Here is a 10089-nt window from a genome sequence, read left to right as displayed (position 1 = left end):
GAGGTGGATTGGGAACTCTGCTTTCCTTTGTGGAGAGCTGGATTGGGAGCACTGCTTTCCTTTGTGGAGAGCTGGATTGGGAGCACTGGATTGGGAGCACTGCTTTCCTTTGTGGAGAGCTGGATTGGGAGCACTGCTTTCCTTTGTGGAGAGCTGGATTGGGAGCACTGCTTTCCTTTGTGGAGAGCTGGATTGGGAGCACTGGATTGGGAGCACTGCTTTCCTTTGTGGAGAGCTGGATTGGGAGCACTGCTTTCCTTTGTGGAGAGGTGGATTGGGAACTCTGCTTTCCTTTGTGGAGAGCTGGATTGGGAGTTTTGGATTAACAGCACTGCTTTCCTCCAGTTCCTATGATCCCAGTATTTATTCTCTGTTTCTGTCCTTAGTAACAGCGCCCCTGGAAACATGTTTGAAGGAGTGCATGGAAGCCCTGGATCTCTTTCTCAACAACAAGTTCGAGGAGAGTCTGGATAAACTGCAACCCCAGTGAATGCCTTCAACACCCTGTCGGCACCATCACCACATCTTTAACAAGGGACACACACCTGCACCATCACCAGCATCTTTAACAAGGGACACACACCTGCACCATCACCAGCATCTTTAACAAGGGACACACACCTGCACCATCACCAGTATCTTTAACAAGGGACACACACCTGCACCATCACCAGCATCTTTAACAAGGGACACACACCTGCACCATCACCAGCATCTTTAACACATACACCTGCACCATCACCAGCATCTTTAACAAGGGACACACACCTGCACCATCACCAGCATCTTTAACACATACAGCTGCACCATCACCAGCATCTTTAACAAGGGACACACACCTGCACCATCACCAGCATCTTTAACAAGGGACACACACCTGCACCATCACCAGCATCTTTAACAAGGGACACACACCTGCACCATCACCAGCATCTTTAACAAGGGACACACACCTGCACCATCACCAGCATCTTTAACACATACACCTGCACCATCACCAGCATCTTTAACAAGGGACACACACCTGCACCATCACCAGTATCTTTAACAAGGGACACACACCTGCACCATCACCAGCATCTTTAACACATACACCTGCACCATCACCAGCATCTTTAACAAGGGACACACACCTGCACCATCACCAGCATCTTTAACAAGGGACACACACCTGCACCATCACCAGTATCTTTAACAAGGGACACACACCTGCACCATCACCAGCATCTTTAACAAGGGACACACACCTGCACCATCACCAGCATCTTTAACACATACACCTGCACCATCACCAGCATCTTTAACAAGGGACACACACCTGCACCATCACCAGCATCTTTAACACATACAGCTGCACCATCACCAGCATCTTTAACAAGGGACACACACCTGCACCATCACCAGCATCTTTAACAAGGGACACACACCTGCACCATCACCAGCATCTTTAACAAGGGACACACACCTGCACCATCACCAGCATCTTTAACAAGGGACACACACCTGCACCATCACCAGCATCTTTAACACATACACCTGCACCATCACCAGCATCTTTAACAAGGGACACACACCTGCACCATCACCAGTATCTTTAACAAGGGACACACACCTGCACCATCACCAGCATCTTTAACACATACACCTGCACCATCACCAGCATCTTTAACAAGGGACACACACCTGCACCATCACCAGTATCTTTAACACATACACCTGCACCATCACCAGCATCTTTAACAAGGGACACACACCTGCACCATCACCAGCATCTTTAACAAGGGACACACACCTGCACCATCACCAGCATCTTTAACACATACACCTGCACCATCACCAGCATCTTTAACAAGGGACACACACCTGCACCATCACCAGCATCTTTAACACATACACCTGCACCATCACCAGCATCTTTAACAAGGGACACACACCTGCACCATCACCAGCATCTTTAACACATACAGCTGCACCATCACCAGCATCTTTAACAAGGGACACACACCTGCACCATCACCAGCATCTTTAACAAGGGACACACACCTGCACCATCACCAGCATCTTTAACAAGGGACACACACCTGCACCATCACCAGCATCTTTAACAAGGGACACACACCTGCACCATCACCAGCATCTTTAACACATACAGCTGCACCATCAACAGCATCTTTAACAAGGGACACACACCTGCACCATCACCAGTATCTTTAACACATACAGCTGCACCATCACCACATCTTTAACAAGGGACACACACCTGCACCATCACCAGCATCTTTAACACATACAGCTGCACCATCAACAGCATCTTTAACAAGGGACACACACCTGCACCATCACCAGTATCTTTAACACATACACCTGCACCATCACCAGCATCTTTAACAAGGGACACACACCTGCACCATCACCAGCATCTTTAACACATACACCTGCACCATCACCAGCATCTTTAACAAGGGACACACACCTGCACCATCACCAGCATCTTTAACACATACACCTGCACCATCACCAGCATCTTTAACAAGGGACACACACCTGCACCATCACCAGTATCTTTAACACATACAGCTGCACCATCAACAGCATCTTTAACAAGGGACACACACCTGCACCATCACCAGCATCTTTAACAAGGGACACACACCTGCACCATCACCAGCATCTTTAACACATACAGCTGCACCATCAACAGCATCTTTAACAAGGGACACACACCTGCACCATCACCAGTATCTTTAACACATACACCTGCACCATCACCAGCATCTTTAACACATACAGCTGCACCATCACCAGCATCTTTAACAAGGGACACACACCTGCACCATCACCAGCATCTTTAACACACACACCTGCACCATCACCAGCATCTTTAACAAGGGACACACACCTGCACCATCACCAGCATCTTTAACAAGGGACACACACCTGCACCATCACCAGCATCTTTAACACATACAGCTGCACCATCAACAGCATCTTTAACAAGGGACACACACCTGCACCATCACCAGTATCTTTAACACATACAGCTGCACCATCACCACATCTTTAACAAGGGACACACACCTGCACCATCACCAGCATCTTTAACACATACAGCTGCACCATCACCAGCATCTTTAACAAGGGACACACACCTCTGGACAAAGGCTTTGCATCAGCATCACCCTGTAGAATTAACTAGCTTCATGAAATCGAGTGAAACCTGCTGAATAATGTCAGATGACACAAAATATAGGAGGAGTGGCAAACACTGTTGCAACAGCAAAGATCATTCAAAATGATCTAGACAGCATTCAGAACTGGGCAGACACATGGCAAATGACATTTAATAGAGAAAAGTGTAAGGTACTGCATGCAGGCAATACAAATGTGCATTATAAATATCATATGGGAGATACTGAAATTGAAGAAGGAATCTATGAAAAAGACCTAGGAGTTTATGTTGACTCAGAAATGTCTTCATCTAGACAATGAGGGGAAGCTATAAAAAAGGCCAACAAGATGCTCGGATTGTGAAAAGTGTTGAATTTAAATCAAGGGAAGTAATGTTAAAACTTTCCAATGCATTAGTAAGACCTCATCTAGAATATTGTGTTCAGTTCTGGTCATCTCGTTACAAAAAGGATATTGCTGCTATAGAAAGAGTGCAAAGAAGAGTGACCAGAATTATCCTGGGTTTAAAAGGCATGTTGTATGCAGACAGGCTAAAATAATTGAATCTATTTAGTCTTGAACAAAGAAGACTATGCGGTGATCTGATTCAAGCATTCAAAATTCTAAAAGGTATTGACAATGTCAACCCAGGGGACTTTTTCAACCTGAAAAAAGAAACAAGGACCAGGGGTCACAAATGGAGATTATATAAAGGGGCATTCAAAACAGAAAATAGGAGGCACTTTCTTACACAGAGAATTGTGAGGGTCTGGAACCAACTCCCCAGTAATGTTACCTTAACATATTGAATTACACACCGCTTTGTACAGTTTTCCATTTACTTAACAAACAACTGACAATTGAAAAATATGACATTTCAAAATCTAACATGAAATACTACTGTACTGCTATTATGTCTTCCGGTAGACTTTTTTCACCATGTAATTTTGTGGTTTCTTTGCTTACAGGATGTGAAATAAAATTATGTTCATATATATATATATATATATATATATATATATATATATATATATATATATATTATATATATATATATATATATATATACACACACAGTATATGTATATTATTTTTTTAATTATGTCTCAATCTTAATTCTAGGTGATGCAAAACTTTTAGCCACATCTGTATAAACCCACCACGCAAGTTTTGATCTCTGATCTGACTGAGAATTGCAGGGCTTCTCTGAATGGGGGAGCTGTCTGTGCTGCACCAGGATACAGTCCTGTTTACTAAGGTGACACCCAGGGCAGGAATTACCTGTCTGCTTGTACTGTGTTAAACAAGATGCAAATAAGGGTTTATCAGAAAGTCTACCTTTCTACAGCGCTGGTATACAGAACTGAGACAGCCCTGTGTATTTATCAATCCACAGAGCGGAACGGTCTGCTTTAGCACTCTTCTGTATGTTTTAGTTCATTGATCTTTATTGTCCCTTGAGTTTCTTTTAGTGTGCTGTTCCCTCCGAAAACATTTCACATGTGCAAAAACTGCGAAGTCAGAAAAAAGGGACCAGCTGTATAAAGAGATCTACAGAAGGGATCGAGTTATATACAAAAAAAAAGGGTCTGATCTGTAAAGCTGTCATTTATTTATTTCTTAGCAGAAGTACAAGTGTCATGTACAAGTTGCATAGTTAAACAAACATTTTTAATGTAGTAGCAACATAAATTTAAACATGAAGGAAAAGTGTTGAGAGATCTAGCATGGAATCACTTTTTCAGTTATTCAGTGCTGCGGAGTGTATTGTTTGATTAGCCACAGCGTGTATAGGTAACTAGCTCAGGTGTGTCTGACTATTAAACTCCCAGTAAGACCAGCAATGGATCACACTGCTGCGCAACGGGAGTCTTTTTGCCATCCCGCTGTGCCACGCTAGCATCTCCTCTCTTCTTCCTTGTGACAGCATGTACCACACGCTCATCTACGCTACCATCGTGGAAATGAGAGCCATGATGACGTTTAGCACGATGACATCATTAATGCAGGCAGCACCATGAAGGGGGCCCAGGCGGTGTGTCAGAGGTGGGGCAGAGAGGGGTTCAGAGATCCCTGAGAACAGAAAGCTGTTTTCAGTACGGATCCTCAGTCATACCAACCTACAGCTCTGTCCAGAAGTTCAGCAAGTTCAGCAAAGTTCAGCATCACCCTCTATATAGAATGAACTCATTTTTGCTTCATGAAGTCAAATGAAACCTGCTGAATAATGTTACGTTAACCTATTGAATTACACACTGCTATGTATTTTTTCATATACTTCACGAAAAACTGACAAAAATGTACTGCTATTATGGCTACTGGTAGACTTTAGTGATATCATTTTGTAGTTTATTTTGATGACATGATGTTAAATAAAAGATATAGATTATGTTCATATATTATTTAATTATGTCTCAATCCTAAAATTCTAGTTGATGCTAAACTTTTGGCCACAGCTGTACCTGTACCATTAGGCATATTGTCCAAACTGCTCCTTCAGTTTAGATGCAGTTGAAATGACCTACTTGTGTACGAGTTTTGGTTGAGATAAACTTTTCATGAAACCCGCAGTGACGGACACAGTGGAGACGGCCATACGTACATATACTGTGTGTCACACTTTACACTGTTCCATACATCTAGAAAACCAGATTGTGGGGATATTTGGCGGTGTCTGTGTCGGTCTGTCTGTCTGTCTGTCTGTCTGTTCATCTGTGTGCCTGTCTATCATACTTCCATGTTTGCCTGTGTCTTGAGCAGAGCACATGCAGTGTCTCAGTGATGTTGGCAATGCTGTCATGTGTGGTTTTTTTGTTCATGTATGTCTTGTTTTAATTCCAGGTTTCGGAAGAAGTTGACGGTGGTTGGCAAGATGTCCAAACCCACTGGAGAGGGTTTTACAGAAGGTTCGTAAAAGTGAAATAAAAAAGGTTATAAAAGATGACCACAATAAAATCTTTCAGGAGGTGCTGTGGTTCTATAAATACACAGTAGAAGCTGTCTTATCTGATCCTGTTACCGTGGCCTGTATTACACATCCTGTATCATTCACATACACTGCTACCTACTGATGGAAACTGATCAATGCATATTTTATTATGGGTCTGAAATATGAGTAGAGCTCCAGACTCGGGTGAGACTACCTCATGCTGTAATGAAATTAGTTCACATTTACCAGGGGCCTGATTGTTCAAACTCCTAGCTCCCAGTTATTTCAATAATATACCTGAACAAGGGCAGTTCTGAAACCCAAGCAAATTCAAGTGCGATTATTGGAGAGAGTGTGGGTTGCTTGTAGTTCTCATGGTGTGTGTGTGTGTGTGTGTGTGTGTGTGTGTGTGTGTGTGGAGAAAACACATGGCTGGGGCCATAACTGAATGATCAATGGGTAATGAGGCTCCAGGCACAGGTGTATAAAAAGGGGTGTTAGTGAATTAATGTTGGTGTTGGTGAAGGTGCGTGTTGCTGTCCTGTTTATGTCTGTGAGCTTTTTGTGTAGACCTTTTGTTTTGGCCCTTGTGCCAGTTTATTTTGTAATGCATTTTAATTTACTGTACTGTGTTAATTAAACGTGCGCAATAGCAATTGAACTGCAGCTATCTTACCTCTCTCTCTGCCGGTAACATTGTGGGCCGTGACGCTACCCTGTCACATTGGTGTCAGAGCGGGATAGCGCCCCTGGAGACTGCAGGACTGCAGCTGAAAAAAAGAGAACAACATTAATTTAAAATGGAATGCTGGTACAAACAGCAAGGGCAGTGGGAAGTCGAGAGGGCTCTGCTTTGCGGAGCTTGTATGGAGCGTGGGCACCATAGAGAAGAGTGCCCATATAAAGACCCCGGCTTCAGGAAGGCCCTCTATCGGGATGAGGTGAAGTTGGCTGCGGAATGGTTCCGCCTGAAGGTTCTCCCAGCACCGGCATGAGTGCCGAAAAAGGGGAGGAGTGGCCGGTCCCGGAGGTGAGCGCGGGGAGGTGCTGCCTGCCTGAGTGCCAAAGAGGGAGGAGCTGCCTGCCCAAGAGCCAGAGGAGGAGGGCAGCTGATTTATGGGTTTTTAATAAAGTTAAAAAGTCTGTGTTCACAGTCCATGGGCTCTATTCACAAAGCTGACTCATTTAAAGTATGTTTTAATTAATATAATCAAGTCTGATATTCCTGAAACTGCTCCAGACTAGTGGTGGTTTCAGTAACATTTCATAAAAACAGACTTTGAAAACAAATTCTTTAAACCTATCCAGAGCCCCCTATTGCTATTACTTAACTAGTTCACACTAATTCATACATTTTGAATCTGCTCAGCGGGACACCGAATGCATTCCCTCCAAAATGTACCGATTCAGTCAGTACAACACCTTTTTTTTTTTTTTTTTTTTCTCTGCATGGCCCCGCCAGACCACTAGAGGCATGCAGATGCTAGCGTCACATCCCCATGGTACTACCTGCTAGACAGATAGTCAGTAGACAGCAAAGATATTGGTAGAGACCGTCCATTCAAGGATATTCTGTTATTATAGAATTTGTTGGGTTCATTTCCGAGCAAGAGCAGTAGCACTCAGAACCACTTTCATGGCCATTACTGCTCGGAAGAATATGTAAAATAAGAATTCTTAACATTATTACACGCGGTGCTGGAGATTAAAAACTGACGAGATTTTAAGAAGAAAAATATTTTCAGGGTGTTTTTGTAAGGCTGAAATTCTTCGGCATGTAAACGTCTAGATTTCTTAATTTTAACCCATCTAATTTATCCCTTATCCCTAGGGGAACATAATTGTAATAATACTAATTTAATTTGCAGGAAATGTAATATGTTAAAGTTAACATTTCAACAATTCTCTTGAGAGGGGCATCTCGCCAGACTCCGTGGAAGCAGGTTGCTCACTACCACACTATGAGCTGCTTGCTCTCTTAATGCCACACAAGCGTACCTATTTTCATTTCTTAAATGTTGGAGGGTATGTGAATGCTGTATGAAAATTAAGGCCAGTGCTTCATGTTCCATTGGCTCCCACATTTTACGCTAAATCATACACATCAAATCATATTGCCACAGACAGCACTGACGAAACAATCCACTTCTCCAATATGACTGGATACGATATATATCCACAATCCCTGCCAGCCAGTGCAGCGCACGAGGGTCAGCAGCCCAAGAGAGAGAGAGAGAGAGAGAGAGAGAGAGAGAGAGAGAGAGAGAGAGAGAGAGAGAGAGAGAGAGAGAGAGAGAGAGAGAGTCCAAGAGCATTAAAGAATTTTCAAGAATAAATATCGGGACTTTCTAACTATGCATCAGGACACGGGACATTTGCTAGTAAATCGAGATTGTCCTGACCATACTGGGACAGTTGGCATGTATGCTAATTTGCTAATGTTTATATAGAGGTTATGTACTGAATCTTTATTGTGTAGAGACTTATCCCATGAATAAGGCGGTGGGCTAATAACCTCCAAGAGGCTACATAGTGCATTACTCAGATGTATTTGCTACATCTAGCATGCACACACACAATTAACCAAACATCTTAAAGCTATATATGTCCCTTCTAGCTAGGGCTTGATTTTTTCGGGTTTTATTTTTTGTTTAGTTCGGGGGTGTTTTTTTAGGTTTTTATTGCTGTTTTGCAAAATCGGTTATTTTAACGGTTATTAAAAATAAACACCACTCAAACACATCAACTTTCAATTTATATAATAATTTAAATTACAATAACATTTTCCTTAACTGTAGTACTTTGTAACTGCAAGTCTAATATAATTATTTAGGCTGCTAAATAATAATAATAATAATAATAATAAAATTGCTTACTTACAGTGTTGGAGTGCAGATGTCCACTTTATGATTCAGGTAATTGATAAGTAAAAGGTCCCAGGTATAAAGACCTATGTACACACAAGTATAAAAGTCTTTTTGAATACGGAAAAAAACTGTATGAGTTCCAACAGTCCACGTTAGTAGCAAAAAAACAACTTGAGGTAAAAGCATCCATACCAGATATAAAAACTAGGCTATATAAACTCGGATATTAAGTCATTCTGAATAAGAAAAAAAAAACCTGTATGGAAGTGTCTTTCAATCAATAACATTAAGAGTGAGGGATCGGCCAAGAATTTAAATAAATAAATACACACTATAATACACACTGGAACTGAAACGTATATTCTGAAGTACTCTATGGAAAGATAAAATCACTTCGAAACATTTAGAACAAGTGCAAAACAAAATTAGAAACTAAATTTATAATTAGCATTCCGCCTGAAGGAAAACATGACGCACCTGAATTTATTTCAAACTTAAATGCCTGACTTCTGAATGTACACATGTCCAAAGAAGGCAAAAGGAAGAAATCAAATGAAAAAAGTGAATTACGACAGGCTGTCATGTACAAAGACAAAAAAAATGGATCTAAACCGAATTTGGATTTTGAAAATAGAATACTGATAGAAGAAGGAGCTAATGTTATCGTTGCTTTAACTGCTCATGACTACACGTGTTCCTCTGGAGATTCTAACAATGAAGTGACTGAAGTTGAGGAACTTTCTGGATTTGAAATTACCGGGTACCCCTATCAAGAGTCCTGCTCCTAAACGAGGTAAGATTGACACTCAACCAGACTCCGGTCCTAACATGGAAATTAATATTATTACTGAATTAAAACGAGTTATTAACGATAGGGCGGATGTTCTTGAAAAACTGATCGGAGAAAACGCAATACAAATTGAAGGCCTTAAAAAAAACTGTGGACTTTGTATGTGCTGAAGTCAAGGAAATGCAAAACAAAATTAAGCAAGTTGAACGTCGCATAAACAAAACATAAGGAAGGCTGGATGCATGCGAAAGCAAAATATCCGAAGTTGAAAGATACAAAAGGCGTTGGGACCTGAAACTATATGGTGTACCAGAAAACGATAACGAAAACATAAG

At 41.8% G+C, this 10089-nt stretch overlaps 1 long non-coding RNA gene across 2 annotated transcripts; it reads right to left on the bottom strand.

The window, feature by feature from the left end:
* Positions 1–4778: 4778 nt before the first annotated feature.
* On the bottom strand, positions 4779–9652 carry LOC131704965 (uncharacterized). Of its 2 annotated transcripts, XR_009310078.1 has the most exons (4): positions 9442–9652; positions 8978–9047; positions 6774–6867; positions 4779–5241 (listed from the first exon to the last, which is right to left on the bottom strand). It is a non-coding gene; the product is annotated as an uncharacterized LOC131704965 (long non-coding RNA). The 2 variants fall into 2 exon arrangements; XR_009310077.1 differs by lacking the exon at positions 9442–9652 and having other exon boundaries at positions 8978–9407.
* Between the last annotated feature and the right edge of the window lie 437 nt (positions 9653–10089).

The sequence above is a fragment of the Acipenser ruthenus genome, chromosome 33, assembly GCF_902713425.1.
Source record: "Acipenser ruthenus chromosome 33, fAciRut3.2 maternal haplotype, whole genome shotgun sequence".
NCBI classification, from domain to species: domain Eukaryota; kingdom Metazoa; phylum Chordata; class Actinopteri; order Acipenseriformes; family Acipenseridae; genus Acipenser; species Acipenser ruthenus.
Note: the sequence above shows the minus strand (reverse complement) of the source record. Positions and strands in the feature narration are given on the sequence as shown.